Below are 24,422 nucleotides of genomic sequence, written 5' to 3'. Positions count from 1 at the left end.
GTGTGTGATAACGGGTCCGGAGTTCGCGCGCGAACTTTCGAACCTTGGCGGTAAAATTTCTGCCAGATGTGATGTAGTCAATCACACATTGAATGCGGGAACTGACACAAGTTTTGGACCTACTGTATGACTTTCTAAATCCTGAATACGGTATCTCAATCCGTTTGAACATAGTGAGGACCAAAATGTGAAAATCATTCTACACGAAAATTTCATGAACGAACTTAGTCATGTGATCTCGACTTTATCGACGTTCAAGCTTCTTTTTTCCGCTAGTAACCGCTAAAAATGGTTAAAAAATAATGATAGGTTACGTGTGTACAGATGCTTATTTGTTTATTTGCATCGAATGTGCAAATTTTATTTTTTATATTATTTTCTTTTTTGTTTAGACGATTCAGTCTAAAATTTGTGTGAATGCTCAATACACGCGAATAAAGAAAGCTGAAATGCATCAAATAAAAAATTATCTGCAAAGTTCTACAACTCGAATGGTAATATCCTATTTTTAATATGTGAACACAAAAAAAATGTTCATAACCGGAGACTGATTAAGGTCACGTGGTCACCGGAGAGCATACCTTTAAGTGGGCATCCTAACCTCAGATATCACAAGACTTAGAATTCCTAGTCGCGAATCTCCGAAAACTGATTAAGGTATTTACTGCAACCTACGGCGCAAACGCGGATTCAAAGTTGGTTCCATGTTTGTAAGCTTTTACGGGGCGAGCGCGTACTAGATTACGCAAAGCCTTCCACCAAGAACATCGACAAAACGATCCTTACTAATAAAATCCCTCTCGCCTGCGTCGTAAATGGAGGATCGCCGCCGAAGTTTATAAAAGAAATGTCCGCGAGACCAAGAAGGCAGACATTTTGTGATTGAGGTTGACTTCAGAGAATACGTCGCTCTTGATTGAGACTTGCTAGATTGATAAATGCTTATGATAAATTGATAGATTCTGGTCGATGATACACATCAAATTGATCAACTAACAAATTTGCGCTCTACGACACGAATGTCACAGAACTGAAACCTAGTATCCTGCCCAGCAGGAAGTAATAGCGCCAGTAGAGAATCCATCAGCAGGATGGACTACGATAATACTAGCAACTTCTCCGTCACCACCTCTAGGAGTAAGAAGCAGAAGCTTGTTAAGCAACTCGATGACGCCTCCGTTTGCACCTGCAGTGCCGAGCAAAAATACCTCATATTAATGTCATCGTAGATGAAATAAAGCACTCCTTCTCGGTGCTTCAAAATATTTTGAAAAACTTCACTAAATACAAACACATAGTCTATAACATTGGGTCCGATGTTTATTTTGTTCGCGCTTCCTACATAGAGGACTACCACTCTATTGTCAACAATCTAGATAAGAAAGATTTCCAGTATTACTTGTATAAAAATATAATTTCACCTCCTCTTAAATTACTAATTAAAAACAGCCTAGATTATAAATAACTTTCTATCACTTACTATTGAAAATACCTACGTTTAATAACAACATTCTAATATTCATTTTCTGGAACTTTTAGAGTATCATAAAGAAAATACTCGAATTAGCCACCTACGCTTATCAAAATAACACCACTATCTACATGAATTTATAGAAATAATACCAACGGAGGAAAAGCTATTTTAATTAAAGAAAATAACGACAACCATGAATTAATTATCCATGAAGTAAAAACACTTGAAGCTACTGCTGTACAAATAAAAATACAAGGCTTGCTCTCCCAGTAATTGCTGCAGATGATTTAAACGGAAAACACTTAGCTTGGAATAGCAAAATAACCAACAAAATCGGAAAACAATTATTGGAATTCATGAATGACAGGAATCACTCCATATCAGCACTAGAATCTCATATCTTTTCCAACAAAATAAAAAACATACATCTAACCTTATCGACTTTGCAATTTCCAAAAATACTTTTACAAACAAAACATTTTCACTATAGATGAGATCAACTCAGACCATCGCACGGTGGGCCAGGAGACCCCGTTTCGTGGCCAAAATTCGAAAAACACATCAAAGTCTACAACAATAAAATTTAAGGACACCTATAAACGATTGTCAGGAGGGGGGGGGGGGCTTATTTCGAATCTGAAGTCAGAATTCCAAAAAACAAAATGGCGAATCCACTATGGCAGATGAGTAATTCAAAATTTTGTTTAATCTATTTAAAATGGGAAATCTCGGGGTTTTCTAGGGCGCTGATTTAAGATATGACGTCAGAATTCAAAAAACAAAATTGCGGGTCCAGTATGGCGGACGAGTATTTTCAAACTTTATTAAATCTACTTAAAACGTGGTATTTGGGGGTTTCTGAGGGCACTGAATTCAAATCTGTAGTCATAATTTAAAAAAAATAATCGCGGATCCATCCTGCTCACTGCTTAGAATTTTACATCATTTTTAGATTTACGAGATCGCCTAATAATCATCAAAAATGTTGTGTATGCATCTGGGATATTTATAATACTCAAATCCAGTTTCGATACAATGTAATGGATAGTCGCATCCAAATCATCATTGATTAAAAACTCAATCATTTCTTTTTTGGTAAATGTCCACATTCTACACAATATAATCGTATCGAAGAGAAAAAAAGTAAACACTGGAAAACACGTGAAAATTACAGCGAAACATCAGCCATACGTGCGTGTGTGGCGGCTCGTGCAACAACAGCGGCACGCTCGGGCAGGTACTGGCGCTCGAACGCTCTGTCACTTGAGATCATTAGGCTATTAATGAAAACCGACAGAAGCGGACATCGTTACAGTAAATCATACATCTTAATGAACACACGAATATTTTTAAATTGTCGATGAGTAGTGGAACTCCGCGGTACTCTTGAAAACGGAAACCACATGAAGAATTAAAAAAAATGAAACTTTGAGTGTTTGTCAACAGAACAGGATTTCGTAAATTGAAAAATAATTCACGGAATGATATATTAATTATCACTGATTAGAATAGCCCGACTCTTTTGGAGAGATTCGAAAGTACAAAAATTAGACTTTTGGCCATGGAACGGGGTCTCCTAGCTCACTGTGCATCGACCAGTTCTCTAGAGTTTTTACACTAATTGTGAAAAGCCCCAGATCACACCTCGCTACAAATTCGCAAAATCGAACTGGCAAACATTCAATTCCATTCTAGAAACTCAAGATAATTTTGAACCCACGCTAACAAACTCTACTCACATCGACTAAGCCGTAACTAATCGCACCTCTAGTATAAAATATTCCATCCACGATTCTGTCCCTCTGTCTACCGTTTACAAATATGATCCACCTGTCAGCCCCGAGATTAAAAACCTTAACGATACCCGTAATAAGCTCTACGAAGCCTATCGAAAAACTAAAAGCTGTATTCACAAGAACACAATTAAGCAACTGCATAAAACTATATCAATTAAATTTCAGGAGCACATATGTGAAAACTGGAATACAGAAGTCGGTAAACTTCAAATTAAAGGTCACTCTGTATATCGTATGACTAAAGCCCTAATGAAGTCGCGAACAAATATTCCACCCGTCAAAAACCCAGGTCAAACATATGCGGTATCTCGTACCGACAAAGCAAATCTTCTAGTAAGCAAATTATGAAATTAATTTCGCTCTACATGATGATCCATCTGATTCGCACCATATCTTTGAATGCGAAATTTTTTTTCTCCAATTTTCTTAAAATCCTGAGCACTGATAACTTCAAGAAAATAACCTATACGGAATTAACCAAAAAATTCAAAATACTAAAAATAACAAAGCTGTCGGTCCTGATTCAATTGCAAATTGAGTCCTCTAAAAGTTTCCTATCTCATGCTTAACTATCCTTGCTCTTATCTTCAATGCTAGTGACTGACCCCAAGGCAGCATTCTAGGTCCAGTATTCTTCATTATCTATGTAAACGAGATCGCTGAGGTCCCCGAATTCGCAATCGGATTGTATGCAGATGACACCGAGTTATTTACTTCATCCTGGTCAGTTCAAAAAATCTTAAATTTACTTAAAAAACCCCTTGGAGTCATTGAGACCTGCGCTGAACTCTGGAAAATAAAAATAAACGTAGCAAAGTCTGAATGCAATTCTTTTCTCAATCAGAAGATCAGATAAAATAGATTCACCTCAAATGTTAAATGAACCAATATAATGGAAAACCTCCATTAAATACCTTGGGGGTAAACTACACAAGCGTTGTAAGTGGAAGCGACATATCCATGAAACTAAAGGGAAAGCTCTTGGGGTTATCTCGCGATTAAGTCCTATTATTAAGAGAAATTACAGCCTAAATTCTGAATCCTAATTTACAAAATGTGTTTACGGCCAATCATAACTCATGCATGTACAATTTTGGGAGGTGCATTAAAAAGCAACATTAATCACATTCAGATAAGAGAAAATAAATTCCTCAGAGGTATCACAAAAACCCCTATGTATACCAAGAGATTTGTCCACAGAGAATTTCAATTACCATACATCTCCGAGTATATTAAAGAAACCAACACAAAATTTGATAAATCTACATCATTATCACCTTTTGAACATATTTGATATCTAAGGAAATATAATTTTGATTCTCTTCGCAAATATATGATGCCAAAAGAATTTCTCTTGAAATAAGTCAACCAGTAAACTTTCATTTTCGTCCCTTCTACCCTCTTCCCACTCTTCATCTTTATTTTACTTTACTTTACATTTTAAATTTAGGTCATGGGAAATATATCTCAGATTGTGTAAAAATGCCTAAACGCACAACAACTTCTTCCAGTTCGATCATTCTTCGGAGAGATCGCTCGCGTGCATTAGATCTCACAAGAGGGGGCGATGGTTGGGCCCCTCATCCCCTACCCTTTTTCTTTTCTTTCTTTCCAAAAAGGCAGATTACCTAGGGCTACGGCCCAAGCTACATGGCCTTGGCTTAATCGTTCCCATCCTTGCCCAAGCAACGGACCATAGATTCTCCTGAAGAGGGATCCCGGAATCGAGTCCAATTCCTTAAAGTAATCGATTCCTTGCGCTTGAGAATCGATTTTTTGGAATCGATTCCGCACGGTGAAATCGAAGGCAGAATCGAGGCTCGATTTCATGTCGATTCTCTAATACCTATTTCGTACGTTAGACATACTGTGCTTGCACTCTAAATGCTAAAGTTGTAGTCACGGCCCTGACTGATTCGGTTTTCCCTCTTTTCACGTTTGGAACCTACTGCATCTTTTTCGGTTTACTCATTAAGTGTTTTCTAAAACAAGACACTTTTTAGGTACAGAACTCAACTTTTTTGTTGAAAATTCATCTCAATAGAATCGAAGACTGAAGGCAGAGGCTGTGGCAACGGCAAATCATCTGTGAAACAGGTGTCCTTTTAAAATGGGAAATCTCGGGGTTTTCTAGGGCGCTGATTTAAGATATGACGTCAGAATTCAAAAAACAAAATGGCGGGTCCAGTATGGCGGACGAGTGTTTTCAAACTTTATTAAATCTACTTGAAACGTGGTATTTGGGGGTTTCTGAGGGCACTGAATTCAAATCTGTAGTCATAATTTAAAAATACCATTTGAAATATTGTATAAAAAATTACCAAGTATCAAACACTTGAAGACATTTGGAAGCAAAGGTCACTGCCTAGAGAGGACACCTGGAAAGGACAAATAGTTCAGGCACTCGGTTTCTTTGTTTTGAAAACGTTTCTAAACATCACGTTTGCGTGGACGGATGATTCCCAATGTACAACAGAAGAAAGAAAGGGAACAAAATTATAAAGAAATTTGTAAAACAAATAATTCACTATCTTTAATAGGTTCCGAGTTATAGTACCTTGAAAAGTCCCCAGTTTTCTCGATTTTCAAAGAAAATCGTTAAGTTTAATTAACCACTGTGTACCTTTTTACCTAATTACTTGACGAAAAAATGTTCCATAGATGACTGAAAGTAGACTCAATTTGCTGTGATTCCTAAAAAAGAACAATATTCTAGCTCTAATAGGTCATAAGGTATAACCCATCAAAGTTGACAAGTTTTGCCTATTTTAGGGGTCTAAATTCTGTTAGCCCTATTAGTTCGATAATTGCGAGGTTTCAAAAATTCCATTTTTTTGACATTTTTGAACAAAAACGCAAAAGATTTGTTTTTTGAAAATACTTCGTTTCCTGTAAGTCCCGCGACAAAATTTCTATAAAATGAATAAAAGTAGAATCAATTCAGCGCAAGTTAAAAAAAAAGTGTCCCAGCCCTAATAGGTTACGAGATATGTCTTTGGAAATTGAGCACTTCCAGCATACAGGCACCTGAGCCTACCGTAAAGTAGGACTACGGCCATATTTCGACATTCTTGTCCCAATTAAGTTTGTGCATTTCATTGTTAATGCATCATACGTCTTTTCTCATTGACAAAAAAATAATTACTTATAACAATATCTTATCTTCACATCTTTTGAGTACTTTTTCAGTACTTTTGTGGCAAAAAAGTGATTTTAATTATTTGAAATTATAATATATATATATATTTTTTACATAATTTTTATTAAAAATTGTTTATAAGAATATCTTGTCTTAACCACTTTTGAGAACTTTTTTAGCACTTTTTTGGCAAAAAAGTGATTAACATTGATTGGAAATGTGTAATATATTCTTTCCATTAGTAAAAAAATATTTGTAAAAATAATTTATTGAGTTTATTTCTACTTAAAGTAATAAATTTAATTATTTATAATTTTTTAAATGATTGAATTATATTTTATATGTAATAACTTTCAACTAATCAATTTTTTACTTGTTTTTTATGTAAAAAATGGTCGCAGCGTATTATGCACCATTTACAGAAATCGCTGCGAATTACAAGTGCCCTGAATGTAAGAATGGAATTGAATGCAGAGAAAGTATTAGAAGATATTGTTACAAAAAATTATTCAACAACTGTTTTTCATCGATGAAAGGAACATATTACACATTTCCAATCAATGACAATCACTTTTTTGCAACAAAAGTACTCAAAAAGTACTCAAAGTGATTAAAATAAGATTTTGTTACGAACAATTATTATTGAAATGATTTTTTTATTGATGAAAAATAAAGATCACGTTTTAAATCAATCACAATCACTTTTTGGCCACAAAAGTACTAAAAAAAAGTACTTAAAAGTGGTTAAGACAAGATATTACCATAAACAATTATCATTAAAAATTATTTGTTTATTGATAAAAAATAAAGATAACATTTTCAATCAATTACAATTACGTTTGCGCCACAAAAGCACTCAAAAAGTACTCAAAAGTGGTTAAGACAAGACATTTTTTATAAACAATCATTAACAAAAATGATTTGTTTATTGATAAAAAATGTATATTACAGTTTCAAATGATTAAAATCACTTTTTTGACACAAAAGTACTAAAAAAGTACTCAAAGTGGTTAAGACAAGATCTTGTTATAAATAATTATTTGTTTGTCAATGATAAAAGACGTATAACGCATTAACAATGAATTATACACACTTACTTGGGACAAACATGTTGAAATATGGCCCCAGTTCTACTTTACGGTACGCTCAGGTGCCTCTATGCAGGAAGAGTGCTCTTTCCAAGGTCATATATCGTGACCTATTAGGGCTAGAACACTCTTTTTTTAACTTACGCTAAATAGACTCTACTTTTATTTATTTTATAGGAATGTTGTCGTGGGATTTGCAGGAAACGAGGTATTTTCAAAAAACAAAACTTTTCTGTTTTTGGTCAAAAATGCCCAAAAAAAAAATGAAATTTTTGAAACCTCGAAATTCCGTAGGGCTAACAGATTTTTTCTTTCTTAGATGTCCGCAGATTTTTGTATACTCTATTTCATCCTCTGGTATCATCAACGCAAACGCAAACTGTTAGACATTTCCGAACGAATTATAAATTATCGTCGTGCCAAATTAAAATTGTTATAATTTTAACTTTTCTTTATTTGTAATTTTATTTGTTTGAAATGCTTCACATTTTCACGATGAATTTCATTTTGAAATATGGAACCTTTCAGTTTAAAAACCCGCCATAATTTTTTTATTTGCAGTGCTTTTATATTTGTATCTTTAGAATCTTTATGTCTAAATTTAAAATTAATTGAATATTAATTCCCATTTTCATAATATGTAGTCCTGCACTATCTTTCCTTTTTCTTTCTTTTTCTGGTGTCTCTCTTTCTCTTTCTAATCCGTCGAGACGATGGACCTGCTATTTTAGCTACTACAGAGTTCGTACTGGAACGCTATTGTCTTTTTAAGGAAGACTCTACCGCCAGCACTCGACTCGGATAGAACAATAGGCCGCCCAACGGCTGGGTCAACTGACTAGAGACAAACCCTGTGGTAACTTTTACCAACTTTTTTATTTTTTTATTTTACAGTGTCCGGCAAGGGTGCATCGCGGAAAATTAAAATCTTTGACCTTTTTCTCTATTACTTTTATATTTACAGTACTAAGCCCCCTTTCGAGGAAAGCGTGACTTAATTGTTTCTAGCCGGGGATCAGAGAGTTCACGTGACAAAAGGTTGGGGGGATAGGTTTTTAGAATAACCTAGAATTCCGGTAATGTTTATTTAAATAAAACGTTCGTTACTTAACACTGTTTCGACCCAGATCGCTTATCAATATATTTAGCAGGCACCCTAGACGAAGAGCGTCACAAAAGCCATTATGCAAAGCTCTCCACTCAGGCCCATTAATATCGAAGGTCTTTCGTTTCAAGCGTCATTCACTCCACTGAAACTCGTCATCATGCATTTCTTAAAAACTATTTTTCACCACTCTCTTCTGTGCTGGCATACCTCTTTCGTTTCTTTGACATTCGTGCATTTCCTCATGCAAGCTGTTGTGTTTCTATAGTTTTTTATAGCCTTTAAAATTAAGGTCTCATTCACATATTCCAACAACTCTTTTCTCGTCCTGTCCCTGAGTACGATACCATTTACCTTACCTCGATATACTTGTTTCGTCAGTCGTTTATCTTTCATTCTCTCAACATGTATGGCATCTAGGAATAGATCGGCTGATCTTGTGTAGCAGTCCAATCCGGCTCCTATCATTCTTAACATTTGATTCAAAGTATTTGTGTAGTTTATTTGTGGCATATAGTCTCTAATTTTATTGACCATCGCTGCAGTATTGCTTAAAAATATTTTAATCTGATTGACCTGTCTCTTGATTTTCTCCTCTCCGATGAATTTGCTCACTATCAGCCTTCAAGACATGGGTTTGTTGTCCAATGTTTGTCTTAAATAGGCTCTTGGAAATAAATATAGGAATTGTGTTGGGAAGAGTTTTATTACACCTTAAGTAATTTCAGGAAAATTATGGAGAAAAAAACATATGAGCGGTTCACCGCCCTGGAATGATTTTGAGACAAAATAATTCCTGGCGAATATAGAAATTTATTGAATTTATTTGAACTTAACCTGTCTTTAAATATTCTTTTTTTGTCTAGCTTTCAAGTCAATTTAAACCGTAGAATTTATTTCGTTACTTATAATGTCACAAATCTGCATTTTATCATTTTCAACCTTTAAAATTTTAGTTATGCATGAAATCATGATCTTTACCGTAGATTGTGGTGATTAGGAAATTCAAGATTTTCTTACCACCCCGGAATTATTTTTTATGAAAATAATTCGACCCAAACTTATAATATTTGGTAAAATTTTTCTTTTTAAATTAATTGCATTGTGTATTCGGCTTGATTTCATTAATTTATAACGGCAATGTATGCAGGCCGTGAACCCTTATCTTTGGTAATTCAGGAGTTAATGCTTATTAGTCTCCTTAATTCCTTGTGCCAATTGGTTGTATTTCAAATTAATTATTTCGGTGCCAGAGATTTTTCGGCTAAAAGTAGTTATTTTTTAATGTAAATTTAGTTATATGTTTGCGACTCTATATTGGTTTTAATTTGATGATTTTTATTTTTTTAAACTTTCAGTTTGTCGAAAGTTTCAAATTAATAACTAATTTGTAAGAAAAATGTTTTGAGTAGTACCCACAAACGTTGTAATTTGCTTTCTTCTCATAATTTATTTTAAATTCCTGTGTATAGGCCGTTTGTTCTAATTTTTGTAAGTTAGTGAGTTTAAAAGTTTCAGAATAGGTCAAGAGTCATTTAAACGGTTCCATTTGGGTCTATTTATATCAACTACAATTTGACTTTAAGCTTCTGACTAATCTTGTCCACATGTGTCATAAATCTCGAAGTATCTGCACTTTCTAAAATTACATTATGATTATCTGTTAGTTCTATGACTTTTTATGAACCATGACTTCAAGAATCGAATTTTCCGTTTCGCACATCTTTCACCACGTACACTAAATCACTCACTTTTGTATTTGGCGTCCTAGCCTTTTGATCATAGTACTTCAGAAAGAACGAGATGGGAACCCGTGCGGTTCTTGCAAAAATTAATTTCTAAGGAATAAAATTCGTTGCTTTATGAATTTAATGTCAATTTAATGTTTTATGTAATCTGTTAGGACTATATGTCTTCTATCCAGGGATCCATTCATTTAGAGACGATACCAGGACGTCGTCAGTTGTTTTACGTTTAAGAGTTTTTCATCTTCCGCATCATTTTTGTTTGTAAGTCTGAACTCATGAAACCCTAAAATTTGTGGTGTCAAAAAAATATTCACCCTTTGGACTTAAAAATTTTAATCGCTGATCCATAGAATCAATAGTTTACATCCTAAAAATATTTTAATTGCACGGTTAACATTAATTCGATTTATACGTATAGCAGGTCTTGTGAATACAAGGTGTTGGATATCTCTTAGATAAACCTTTTGAATTCCAGCCTTTCTTCTAACAAAAATGGTTGAATTTAAAGAAGACTTGAGCTATAATTTTTTTAACCATTAAGTTAAAAATTTAATAATAAACTTCTCAATTTATTATTAAAACACAATAATAATTTAATTATTTTAAATAAACACAGGTTAAAATGAAATAATAACTAGGATTATAAAGATTCATGGATTATAAATATATCTAGAACTGAGGCTTCGAAAGAGGTTGAGGACATATTACGTTTAGGTAAAAAGTTTAAGTCTACATTTGTGTCAAATAAGCAAGAACATATATTGCTGATAATTATTAAAGACTTATGATCTAATATTGATAAATTACCAGATAACTCACATAAGGAGTTTCGGCAGAAGATTTTGTCTCTGGCTTTTAATTATTTAAAAAAACCTAAACAAATTTCATACTCCAAAATAAGTGAAATAAAAAAGTTATATTTTACCGAGATATGAAAACTTTTTTTCAATAAAATCAAAACTTTCAGAGAAAAATGAGAAAAACATATTTTTTGTATATTTTTGGTGTGGAAAATGTCTTAAAATTATTCAATTTCAAAAAGATTTTTTTTCACAAATTGTGATATGAAAATACATTTTTCCCGTGGTTCCGAAATCGAAATTCCAAAGTTTTTTTTCGACGTGCCCAATTTCTTAACTAATTATATTTCTGTTTTTTTTATAAACATATTGATAAAAGGTGTAGAAAATCTGAAACTAGTGACAGAGTTCACGTTGATACAGAAAATCATGTTTAGGTAATTAATGTAAAACAAAAAGAAATCATATCAGCTTATTCTAATACCATCAAATGGGATGATATTGAAGTTTTACATGAAGAACACAACTATTATAAACGTTCTTTTTCTGAGATTCTTTTTATTAAAAAAAAAAGGAATTAAAAACATGAAACTTAGTTCAGATTCAGATCTGTCCAACGAATCTCATATCATGATACACTAGCCGTCCAACAAGACGACCTCAGGTAAGACGACCCGCTCAACATAACGACGGGCGAACGCTCAACGAAACGACAGCGGAGGCCATACCTCTACCCCCTCCATTTTCTTCTCTGCAATGCACACGACCTAATGTTTCACTTAACACATAAGTTCGCTCCACACCGCACACGCTCTCTGCGCAGAATAGTGGGGACCCCTCACGCCGTCGTCTTGCCGGACGGTGAAAGTCCCGCGTTCGTCGTCTTGTTGGGCGGCTAGTGTAATTGACTAAAATTTAAGAAATTTAAATCAGATTAAAATCCAAATTAAAAATCCTATTTAACCTCCAATAATCAAATTGATGCAAACTCCTGTTAAACAAATTAGGATCCAACGATCAAATTTTAAACACAGCGAACAAACAAAAAAAGCTCCTGTTGCAATCTGAAAAAATTAATAAAAAATCATTTTTGGATAAAACTAAAAAAAGAGGAAAGAAAAATGAGAAGGCAACCAACCTCCTCCCCTTCCTTCTTTTTTCCTTTATTTCGTTAATTTTTTTATTTTTATTGCTATCAAATTACAACAAAATAACATTCAAAATTAAAATTAAAATAATAAAATTGCATTACCAATGTTTCGGTACTCTGTTGTAAACACCACATAAATATCTGTCCCAATTACATCAGAAATAGAGAAAAAAAACAAAATTCATGAAAAAACGCCGTTAAGGGCATGTGATACTAAGAAAATGATCGATTTTACCAGTTTCAGGCCTTCCGGCTTTTTTTCTAGAATAATAAATATTTTGTCTTAAAAATTTGGGAAATGATAGGGAGCATGCTAACGGACGTCCCTGCATACTTTTTGGTGAGTTAATTCCAAAAAATTTTGATTTTACTAAAAACATGTGTGTATATTTCAAAGTTATGTGTGTTGCAATTCTCTCCCATGATTATTCTAGAGTGCTTACCGACGGCATCAGTACGACATAGAACTACATTATCTGAATGACAGAGAACTGAAAAATGACTCTAACCACCAAATAATGCACATGCATACAATATTGATTTAGCGCAATAAATTTTTTTAGTTATTATCCCTAAAAAAGAGTCCAAGGACGTCCATTATGGTATTTTATAGCATCTCCTAAATCAGTTTTAATAAATTTTCCTTTTTGTGGAAAAAAGTCGGAGAAGCTGTATACGGAACTTAGTTTGAATTTTAAACTTTTTAACATAAGTTCAATTAATTAGTTTTAGAAATTTGACCAAAAAATGGAAGAACACTATGTTGCAATATTGTTTGCAATATGTTTCTCAATTAACTCTTGTGGATGATTCAGAAAAAGGATATTCCTAAAAATATTAAAATTTCTGATATGAAATGAAAAATAAGACAAACCTAGAGCTCTGTCAACTAAGTTTTTGATTACTGCAATAATGTTTTAAAGAGGATGAGCAGAAACGAAATTTAAAATTCTACCTGAATGTGTACTTTTTCTATACCAATTGGTATTTCTATACCATCCCAACCCTTAATTACTTCTATGTCCAAATAACTGATTCTATTATCCTGTCCTTTTTTATGAGTAAATTGAAGTTTGGATGAAAACTGTTAGAGTATCAATGACCATCTGCAACTTTGGCAGAGGAACACATACTAATATATCGTCGACAAACCGAAAATAAAAAGAAAAAACAAAATCTAATTTCCGAAAAGCAAAAATCTCAAAATCTGGCATGAATATTTCTGCTAAAATCTGAGAAATGATTGAACTTTTGGGAGTACCAGACCTCTGCCTATAAAAAGATCCTATTTAGTTTAATACACCAAACTCTCGCTTTCAGTCACCCCGTTCTCAGCCTTCCTAGAACTGCTGGCTCATGCAGTTTCTCAGAGAAATGAGTCAGGCGGCCCTCACTGTTTACGTTTCTGCCCCCCCCCCCCCCGAAATCAGTTCAAGGCCGTTTGAAGGCAACCCCCGACGCTTGACTGAAAGCGAGAGTTTTGTGTACTTTTGAATCAGTCTGAACCCACAGACTGACTTCATAATAAAAACTATCTCTTCGATAAAATCTTTTTGACATAATCAAGTACGAGTTTAGATATTATCCCATCTGTTTAAAATTAGCTGTATAACTACTTCAAGGGGTTTACTCGGAAAAATTGCAATAACATCCATAGAAATAATTACATGGTCATCCGGAACCGTGTTTTAAATAATACGTTTTTGAAATTCCCAGTTATTTTTTATATTATATTTAGAAGTTGTAATAGACTCCTTGAGAACGAAATTAAAATTTTGTTCTAAAAAGGTCGTGGGAGTATTAATAGTTGAAATAACTATTCTTAAGGGAAGCCACCTTTGTGAGTTTTTCTCAAGCCATAATATCTGGCAAGAACTGTGTCTTCAGTATTAATATCAGTCCATCTTATATCCTTTCCCAGAAGTCTTTTCTTTCACCAATTGGCAAGCATCTTAAAAGTGTCTCTTTTTAATTTTCTTAGCAGATTTTCATGTACAATTCAAAATGATCATGATTAGAAAGCGAATTCTCCATATCCCTAACCTAATCCGATTTTTTCATACAAATAGTAATACTGTCTTTATCAGCAATCATGCAAACTAAATCAGGGTTGTTTCTAAGAAATTCTTTCGTTATCATGAAACCTTTAGAAATTTTACGATCAATAGTACTAATATGCAAACAATTTTTATCAACAAAGCTCTTTGACAAGTGTAACACCTTGTTTCGGAAATCCTGCTGATCCAAAATATGAATTTTGTGTATATTTGATTCAATATCTTTCACTATTTCCATCATTTGTTTGAACTTACTTTTTGTCACACGGCTACTGAAACCTTGACCTAATCTGAGACTATCTCTAACTGAATCAGGAATTTGTATATCTGTCAAATTTACAAACCAAGGATCTTGATTTCCTTCTTCAAAAATCCTATGTAAATTCAAATTTTGCTCTTGAACATTAATTTGCTGATGAATCAAAATAGAAAGTTTGTTCTCATATTTTATATCACTGCTTACAAATCTTCGATTTCGGAGAACCTGATGTTTTAAAAGATCAATAATTTCATCTTCTTGTAAACAAACTTCTAATTCACTTCTAATTCTGGACATTTTTTACTTCAAAAAATTAACATGATTTGAAACATCTTTGATAAATATATTTAATAATGAAAATTTAAAATTGTTTAAAGTATGTTCAAATTTTCTATTACAAAGATTACTGTGAAAGGAAAAATCTCCAAATTTGTTTTTAAAAAAATATTTTTTTAGGTATAACATCATTTCTTCTACATTCAATCAAAGACGTTTTTTTTTGAAGAATACTGCCTATTAATTTTTGATTGATATCATACCATAATTTAGCCTTTCTGAACATCTTAGGACCATGTATAACTCTTATCTAATTAAAAAACATAATATTGTAGAAATGACCTCCAACCCAAGTCAGCTAAATCAAAATTTAAGAAATTTAAATTAAATTAAAATCCAAATTAAAAATCCTATTGAACGTCCAGTAATCAAACTGATGCAAGCCCCTGATAAAAAAAAAGAATCGAACGACCAAATTTGGACCACAACGAAAATTAAAAAAAAAAAGTAATTTTCGCACACAAATAAAAAATAGGAAAGAAAAGTGATTTTTATTTAATGATGAATTGTTTTTAATGATCTTATAAATAATTTTGGCAACTGTTTTTCCCGTCATAAGAATATTATTATATACCATGTTGCCGACAATATTGTATTAATTTATTTTTACTCAATCCCTATTCGAATTATAATATCTCAAAGAAAAAATAATGTTATTTATTTATTTAAAAATTCTCCTATGGGTAATTTCTATTGATTTTCATTAAACACTTTTAAATTAGTTTCTGGTAAACCCTTTTTTGTTTTCATTTATTTCACTTCATGATAATCATAACCTCCAAATATAAACATTCGTTTATAAACAATTAAATATATCTAGAGGCTATTCAAAAATAACACCAAAAGTCATGGATGATATCATCATTTTTTGGAAAAAATATTTTCTTTCTTTATTGAACAACTATACGAGCTCTCACAACATAATTTTTCGCTGTAGTTTTTAATTCTGTGAGTCTATTGAGTATCCTAATATTACGTCATGCTCGATCGGTAACATCAAAATCTGTAAGGCTATACCACTTGGCGGACTGCAAAGCATTGTTTAGATAGGACTTTGACTAAAATTAATTAACTTCGGCGAAATTAAGTAAAACAATCGCGATATAGCTTTACTTTTAAGAAAGAAAAGTCATTTATTTCATTATTCATAGCAATTTAGAAAATGTGCAATTAGGCAATTCATCACGAAAAATTATAATTTGCCGTAATTAAGGTTATAACCTCAATTGCCGGCGACTAATGTCATAATACTTTACGATGATAAGTTATTTTAAGTAATTTCATATCAAATTGATATCAAAGAGACTTTAAAGGATTTTAAAAGACAACAAGACAACAAGGTTTAAGGGCATGTGATACTTAGAAAATTGTCGGTTTTACCAGTTTTAGGTTCCGAAGGCTTTTTTTATAGAATAATCAATATTTTGTCTTAAAAATTTGGGAAATGATAGCGAACATGCTAACGGACGTGCCCGCACACTTTATTTGTGTGTTTTTTTTTCAAAAAATTGTTTGATATTGCTAACAACGTGTGTACATTTGGAGGTTATGTATGTTACAATTCTCCTGTGCGTTACTTCCAAACTACACAATATTTTTGGCCGAAAACTTTGGACTTTCAAATAAACATAGTAACTAATCTCCCGGAACTAACACTTTTTTCAGGCAATCAAAAAAGTTGATTTCATAAATAACTTCCAGATTATCGGAAAGGCAGAGATGAAAAACGACGTAACCTCAAAATAATACATCTGCATACAATTTTTACTCAGCACAATAAATTTTTTTGTTATTATCCCTCAAAAAAGAGTCCGGGGACGTCCGTTATGATATTTTACAGCATCTCCGAATTCAGTTTTTAAAAATTTTCATTTTTGTGGAAAAAAAAGCCGGGAAACTGTAAGTATCACATGCCCTTAAGGATTTGCAAGAGATTTTATCACATTTTAAGGCAGTTTAGGTCATTTCAAAGAATGTCAAGCCAGTTACTCAAAAGTTATTTTAAAAAATTTGAATGAATTCGAAGAGGTTTCAAGGGACGTAATTTTTTTAACATTTTAAGAAATTGAATAAAATTCAAAGGATTTTAATTAATTTCACTTAATTTCGAAAATTTAAAATTATTTTAAAAAGTTGAAGGAATTAAAAAAAAATCGGAGGCCTTAAAGGATTAAAAAAAAAACTTGAAGAATTTCTGAAAATTCAAGTAATTTTAACAAATTACTATAGGGACTTGATGGGATTTTAAGGTTTTTTTTTCAAAGCATTTAAAAAGATTTTAAAGCTATTTAAAAAGTTATTTAAAAAGATTTTAATAAATTTTAAGAGACTGCAAGGGATTTAAAAAAATAAAATGATTGAAGGATTTTCAAGAGATTTTAAGGAGTCTAAAAAAAATTTAAGGATTTTAGAACATTTTAATTAATTTTAGTCAATTTTTAAAATTTTAAAACGATTTCAAAGAAGTTGAAGGGAGTTCAGAAAATTTAGAGGACTTTAAGGATTTCTAAGAACTGAAGTGATTTTAAGGAATCACTAGGGACTTGGCGGAATTTTAAAGTTTCTTTTTAAACGATTTAAAAATAATCCAAAAATAGTTCAAAAAGATTTAATTAATTTTAGGAGATTTCAAGGCATTTAAAGAAAGTGATTGATTTAAGGATTTTCAAGAGATTTTAAGAAGCCTAAGAAAATTTAAAGGATTTTGAATTTAAAAGATTTTAATTAATTTTAGTGAATTTTACAATGTTTTAAATTATTTCAAATAAGCTGAAAGGAGTTCAAACAATTTTGTAAGATTTTAAGAAAGTTTTATTGATCTTCAAGAATTTCAAGCGAATTTTTGAAAAGTTATTTAAAAAGATTTTAATGAATTTGAAAAAATTCAAAGATTTTAAGGATTTTTAAGAGATTTAAAAGAATTTACGAAAATTTAAAGGATTTTAAGACATTTGAATTAATTTAATTTAATTTCGAAAAACTTCGTAAGATTTTAAATGATTGCAAAGAAGTTGAAGGGAAAGGAGTTTAAGGAGTCTTTAAAGAATGTTAAGTAATTAATTTAAAAGTTATTTAAAAAGATTTTAAGTTATTTGCAACAATTTAAAGATTCTAAGGATTGTTAAGCGACTTAAAGAAATTTAAAAATATTTTAAACATTCTACGCGATTAAAATGAATTTCAGTAAATTTCGAGATATTTCGAAAGATTTGTCTTATAGGAACTCTAAGAACGAGCACAGTCTTTGATCATTTTTGTTTTCTCAAAGTGCAAAAATAATCTCTTGACATCTTTGAAAAACACACTTAAACGGTACAAACGACCACAATTCAAAAATTTTGATAGCCAACTATCCCAACAATGCAACCTAACCTCAATCACGGCACATTTTTTATTTTTTTATGGTTTGTCCAAATCGCACACTCCCCAATTGCTAACAATAATTAAATAAAAGGCTTTTCTATCTGAGAAGCAAAGCCATATCACGATTTTTCATTCCATTCTTTTAGAAGAATCCGGTGAATTCAAAACATTTGATTGAATATTACATAATTCAGGGACGGTCACTGATTATTTGCAATAATTGTTTAGATCTTTTCGATTTGAATTTTTCTTCTATCCGCCATTTTAAGGAACGAAAATAATCCTGGTACACTCTGTACAGGGATTCTGTAAGAGATGTATCCATCAAGCTTTTGAGGGTAAACGCGAGGGATGCGCTTTTAGGTGGGTCATTTCGCTTGGAGGTCGGTTACGCAGGTCCTAAATCCGATAAGGATTCGAAAGCAGAAGACTTCACTGGAGGAGGGAGATTTTGGCACCTCAAGTCTAAGGTTTCGATTTCGTAGCCTTGATGCAATTGCGCTCCCCTCCAAATTAGGTGTCGTGAAATCGTTTCAAGTTCTGGAACTGTCGTCTAGGTTTGGGATTTCTCTTAACGACCGCGAGGGGTTGCGTATCCTTCCATGCCAGACCAGACTCGGGTGGAGTTCGCTTCGGATACAATATCGTTCAGCAACTCTTTCAGCAACAGATGTTGAGACAGAGCCTTGAACCAGCGATTTAATTTCACTTTCTTATATTCGATGGTCAAATCAGAGTTTTTGATGTTCATTCGCCACATAAGAAGTCTGGTGCCCGAGTCCTCAACATAGAGCATCCAGTGAACCGGATGATGATCACATACAAATATTAGATCTGAAATATTATTCTCGGCCTTTTTCGTATCGATTGGTCTATATTGCATTCGAAAATAAAGACGAACTCAAACCTTTTGTTTCAAATTTCCTTCTCGAAACCACTAGAACCACTTTTTACATGTGCTGTATGATACGTCGATTTTACTAAGAGCGAGACCAATTATTTTTTTTACTTCAACGGCGTTTTTTAAAAATTAAAATGCAAAAAGAAGGCAGAGTTTTAAATTTTCCTTTTCGAACAACATCGCACCTTCACTGATATTTATGGTTGTGCACGTAATAGGATACAGTTTTATAGCTCGATTTAAGGCTGAAAGATGACGCTAAAGAATGCACGTATCGCGGGAGAAATATTAAATTTCACAGCAAACGTTTTCTATAGTAAATATGGAAATCTATCAAAGTGACATGTGGTTACAGCAGACTACCAGTAACCTGATGAAGTTATTCCAGAAAATTCGTCCGGCTACAGGAGAGGCCAGTAGCCGGATGAATTATCAGAAGAATTTATCTGACTACTAGTGCATTATAAATTACCAAGACTTTTTGTTATTATTATGGAGATAATTTCTATATTATATTTATAAATGGGTACGTACTAGAGTGGTGTTGTATTGAGCGGCTTTAAATTTTAATAAATGTAAATATTGTGCTGAAATTTAAGAAAATGGATCAAAATATATAAGAACCGATCTCCATGGCCCATTCGGGTTTTTCTTTTGTTTCAATATTCCAATTTTATTAATTTTTAACTTGGAATGTAACTGAGAACAGGCTTTGGTGTCTAGAGTAATTGCATTCTTTAGTGAAAATAAAAACTCACAAGGGCCAGACAGATAAGCCCTTATATATTTTAAATCATTTACCAAACTTTCAATACAATATTCACATTTTGGAAATTATAAAGCCGTCGAACGTGATATAATGTAATTAGTCACATTATAAACTGGTACAGGACCTTAATATGAAGTGGTCAAATAATGAAAAAACAGTATAAGAAATTAAGTAACGAAATATTATTGTTGGAAAAAAATAAAGTATCAACCCTAAAAAATTTACAATAATGATTTAAATAAATCCGTTCACTTTTTCTGAAGCACAAAGTAATAATGTAAATCACACGGTCCTCGGTTTAAATAGAATGCTTTAAAAAATCACATGAATAACAGAAGTCGCAGTAAAAGCAATCCAATAATTTATCCGGATACTGGCCAAAGCCAGTGATGACTGTAAATTGTATCACTGGACGAAATACTTGGAGGTTTTTATCCGTCTAGCCAGACGTACAGACTGAATTTATCATCCTTCTAGTAATTGGAAATGAGAGTTGGGCTAATGGAATCTTCGAAATGTTGAACAATTAGAAGTGATAATGTGCAGCATTAATGTATGATGTACGAAACTAGAAAAGGCTTTCTAAAGTTATAAAACTGTCCTATTTCTGCGTATTTAGGAATCAGCTTTGCTGAATATATAACAGGAATCAATAGGAATACTTGAATTTAAAATTCCTTAGAGATGAAAATAAATTATTATTACGCGAATATATGTTTTTTTTTCAAATCCTATTCTAAAAGACATCGGGAGCATTAAGAACGACTTGACTAGCGGGACATTCTGAAATGTTCGGAAAGAAGTCGGAGAGTGAGATATTTGAAAATATTTGGTAATTATTTTTTTATGAATGTAACATTAAGCACTTAGCATTTTGTTTAATTCGTTTGACACTCTTGTTAGACAAGCTCACGAAAAACAATTGCACGTAATCAAATAAGGTATAAATAAGTGGAAAAAAAATTTGTCAATAACCCATTTTATGAATGAGAAAGAAGTGTAACAAAAGCTCTGTAACATGCAAATCATTAGCTTTAGGGGATAAGTGTTTGTCACAAAAATGTGTATTTCACTTATTACTTCAAAATGAGTGTTACATTTTTCTCATTCGTGAAATTTAAACATGGGCCTTAAATGAGAAAAGCTCGGTTTTCGTAAAAATGGAAAAAAGAAGTCGTTTTTATTAACTTTTTCTAAATTAAAATTTGATTGCCTCTTCAAGAATGTTCAAGGAAAAATTTCAACTAAATAAATTTTTATTTTTACGCCAACAACTCCCTTGTATTGTGTTCGGGAATGGCCCACAAAATGCAAAATATCAGTTTTATGTAAAATATGTTTATAATTTCAAAAATGATATTTCTAACTTAACATATCTGGAAATAGAAAGGAGTAGCAAGAGATGTGTTTTTTTAATAATTGCTAACTGTCTCTCAAAAACAATATTGCTCTTAACATTCATTATTTGCTACATTAATTTCAGAACATAATAACTTTTCAATATTTATAGAATAAGAGAAATGTTTAAATAAATTAACATCGTTTAATTAATTGCAAAATATCATAAACAAAAAATATTACTTTTTTATTCGTTAATTGTGTCACTAACTCTAGAAAAAATCCCTTTCTCGATTTGAAGGGAAAAAATTATTTAAACAAATAACAATTATGTAAATAACTGCCAATAAATAACTGTATCATGTAACCCGAAAAATAATAATTTTTTTACGATTTACAGGCGAAAAAACAAATTGTTAAAAAAATAGTAATTGTTTACAAAAAAAGTAATTAGTTTCTACTGGAAGCTTCTAATGTGTCCCCTAAGAGTTTACATTTTTCTTGTACTTTCTTCCCTATTCCTTTAAACACTTCCCATACACTTACTTGGTGGTGGGAGGGGGACCTCAAATTTAAGGTAAGTTCCGAACCACCATGAGCAACAGCTTTAAGTACTTAGAAATCCTTTTTCTCTAGAGCAGCGATTCCCAAACTAGTGCCGACGGTCGGCGGTCCTACCGCGGTCGGAGGAACCCTCCCCGGGCCGGGCAGACCCCTATGGGGGAAGCCAGCCCGGGCCCAGCTCCTCGGCAGCTCCCCCGCTATGAGAACCCTTTCATTGTCATGCGATATAAGGCTGTTTCAATAATTAAAATCCTAAAGAGATGGCTCAATTCAATTCTAATTATCTGAATCAATTGCCTGATGTAATTTTAAGAAAATAAAAAAAAAGTTGATGAAAATCGGTTAAAATTTCGAGTAATCAAGCACATCTTTAAGTACATGCAAAATTACAAGAACTATTAACTGGCATTGAAGATAATAAACGTTTTTTATCAATTTTCTTTTCATTTGTTTAAAATCAGATTAGGAAATTGATTCAACTAATTAAAATTTAATTTATTAACATTTTAACACATATTAATTTTTCTCAACCGGCTCTAATTCTCTCGCGTAAAGCATGAAACCTCCCACATGAACGACAGTCAAGTATCCCCCTTGGGTTCTAGTAGAGGGAAAAAAATGGTAGGGTGGCGGCCCTGCCCCTCCATGAAAACTGCAAAAAAAGTTTGGGAATCGCTGCTCTAGAGGTGCCGGTCCTACGACTCTCCGGAGATGAACAACTCCCTTGCTAAGCTAGTGTTCACCGCATGGGCCGCCGCGCCTCTTTCAGAGTGCGAGACGGTAGTAGTAGCCGCAAGCCACCAGAGTGGGTACAAAACCTACGCTTTAGCCATCACCATCATCGTCCCACTAAAAAAAAAATTAATTGGTTAAAAAGTACTTGGAAATTTGTGACTTATTGAAAAAATGATTAATTTTGAGGAAATTAAAAAAATACCATCTTTTACAAGAATTTTACATAAAACTGATATTTTGCATTTTTTGGGACATTTTAATATCAGAATAAAGAGGGATTGGGGGGTGAAAATTAAAAATTTATTAGATGAAAATTGCTCTTTTAATATTCCTTTCCTTAAAAGGCGAACAAATTTTAATTTGCAAAAAGATAATAAAAAGCACTTCTTTTCTCCTCTACCGATCTCTCGAGGAGCTTAGTCGTAAGAGCACCTGACTGGCAATCGGAAGACCTGGGTTCGAATTTGAGCAGAGAGAAAGGAGATCTTTTTTGGAAAAATATTTTTATTCTGTTTTACATTTTTATGAAAACTGAGCTTTCCCATTTAAAACCCCATATTAATTTCAAAAGCTCAGGAACACAGGGTAATGTTTACCAATTTCAAAAAGGACCAGGCGGTTGATAAAAAAAACAGTTTATTATGTTATAAGCTCACCTCTAATACAGAGCTTTGAAGACTACGAGTTTTGTTAAATAGTCCTGGTAAAATTGAATAAATTTGTATAAGCCATCCGAATGAGTTTGAAAATCTATCAAGTCTACCTGACAGCGTGAGTTAAATTCAGAAAATAATATAGGATTCACGACCAACCTTTTCCTAACACCTTTCAGTTTCTTCTGACAAGGTTCACATACACTAATGAAAATTTGCACATCCCGAAGAGTAACGTTTATGTATTAGTACACAATTCTTTTAGCATTCTGTCCTTCACTAAATGCTGGTACCATTCATCATGAAACTGGCTGATTATGAACATGGGTCAAGAGTGCAGAGAACTTTGCACCTTAAGTTTGCATTAGTGGAGGTAGTGGTAATGGTTCATAAAGTAGAACGTGCACGTCTCGAAAAAGTGGGTGGAGACCGTTTAGAAAAGTCCTGTTTGACGGTCGACAAATTTGTATGGCAGCTTCAAGTTTAAATATGTACCATTTGAAATTAATTTAGAATAAATTGTAAATTTAAATTTACCTTAATTGTGATTGGAATAGTATATATTGGGGCGGAGTGAAAATGATCAAATTAGTCGAATCGTTTGAACTAAGCGAATAATATTTGTGGGTTGTCAAGCGAAAAAAGTAAAAAAAATCAATTGTGAAATCGGTTAATATCTTCTGTTCCCTTTTTGGATTCGAAAATTCCCAAAAAATTCCCTATTGCTTCCAAAATTATGCAAAATTTTTCGATGTACAGTTTTTGCTGGTGAACAATAATGAAAAATTATAAATTGAAAAGAAAATTGTTGCTCTATTTAGAATTTTCCGAAAATGGCCAAAAAACATGTTTTTTTTTTAATGAATCCTATGCACACATTTTTGTAAAAGTAGAATATGTCGGACCTGAAATTTCTTCAGCTTCAAGTAAAGACACATACCGTAATTTTGTTTTTTCGAAAAAAATGTGTAGTGACGTTTTTAGCGTTCAAAAAAGGTTAATTTTACGTTTTTTGAGCGATTTTGACAACTTGCTTAGACCAAGCTTGCAGAAGCGAAAAATAATAGTGCTATGACGGAAAAACGATATTTTTGTAGGGATAAGCTGATCAAATCATTTTATATACATACTGCCTCTTATAGGGGGG

The 24,422-nt window shown here is 32.6% G+C and overlaps 1 protein-coding gene across 5 annotated transcripts in view; it reads right to left on the bottom strand.

The window, feature by feature from the left end:
- Positions 1 to 24,422, bottom strand: part of LOC117179445 (N-alpha-acetyltransferase 25, NatB auxiliary subunit) — a 248,944-nt gene that overhangs the window by 87,102 nt on the left and 137,420 nt on the right. The window lies entirely within an intron of this gene.

The sequence above is a fragment of the Belonocnema kinseyi genome, chromosome 9 (assembly GCF_010883055.1).
Source record: "Belonocnema kinseyi isolate 2016_QV_RU_SX_M_011 chromosome 9, B_treatae_v1, whole genome shotgun sequence".
Classification (NCBI taxonomy): domain Eukaryota; kingdom Metazoa; phylum Arthropoda; class Insecta; order Hymenoptera; family Cynipidae; genus Belonocnema; species Belonocnema kinseyi.
Note: the sequence above shows the minus strand (reverse complement) of the source record. Positions and strands in the feature narration are given on the sequence as shown.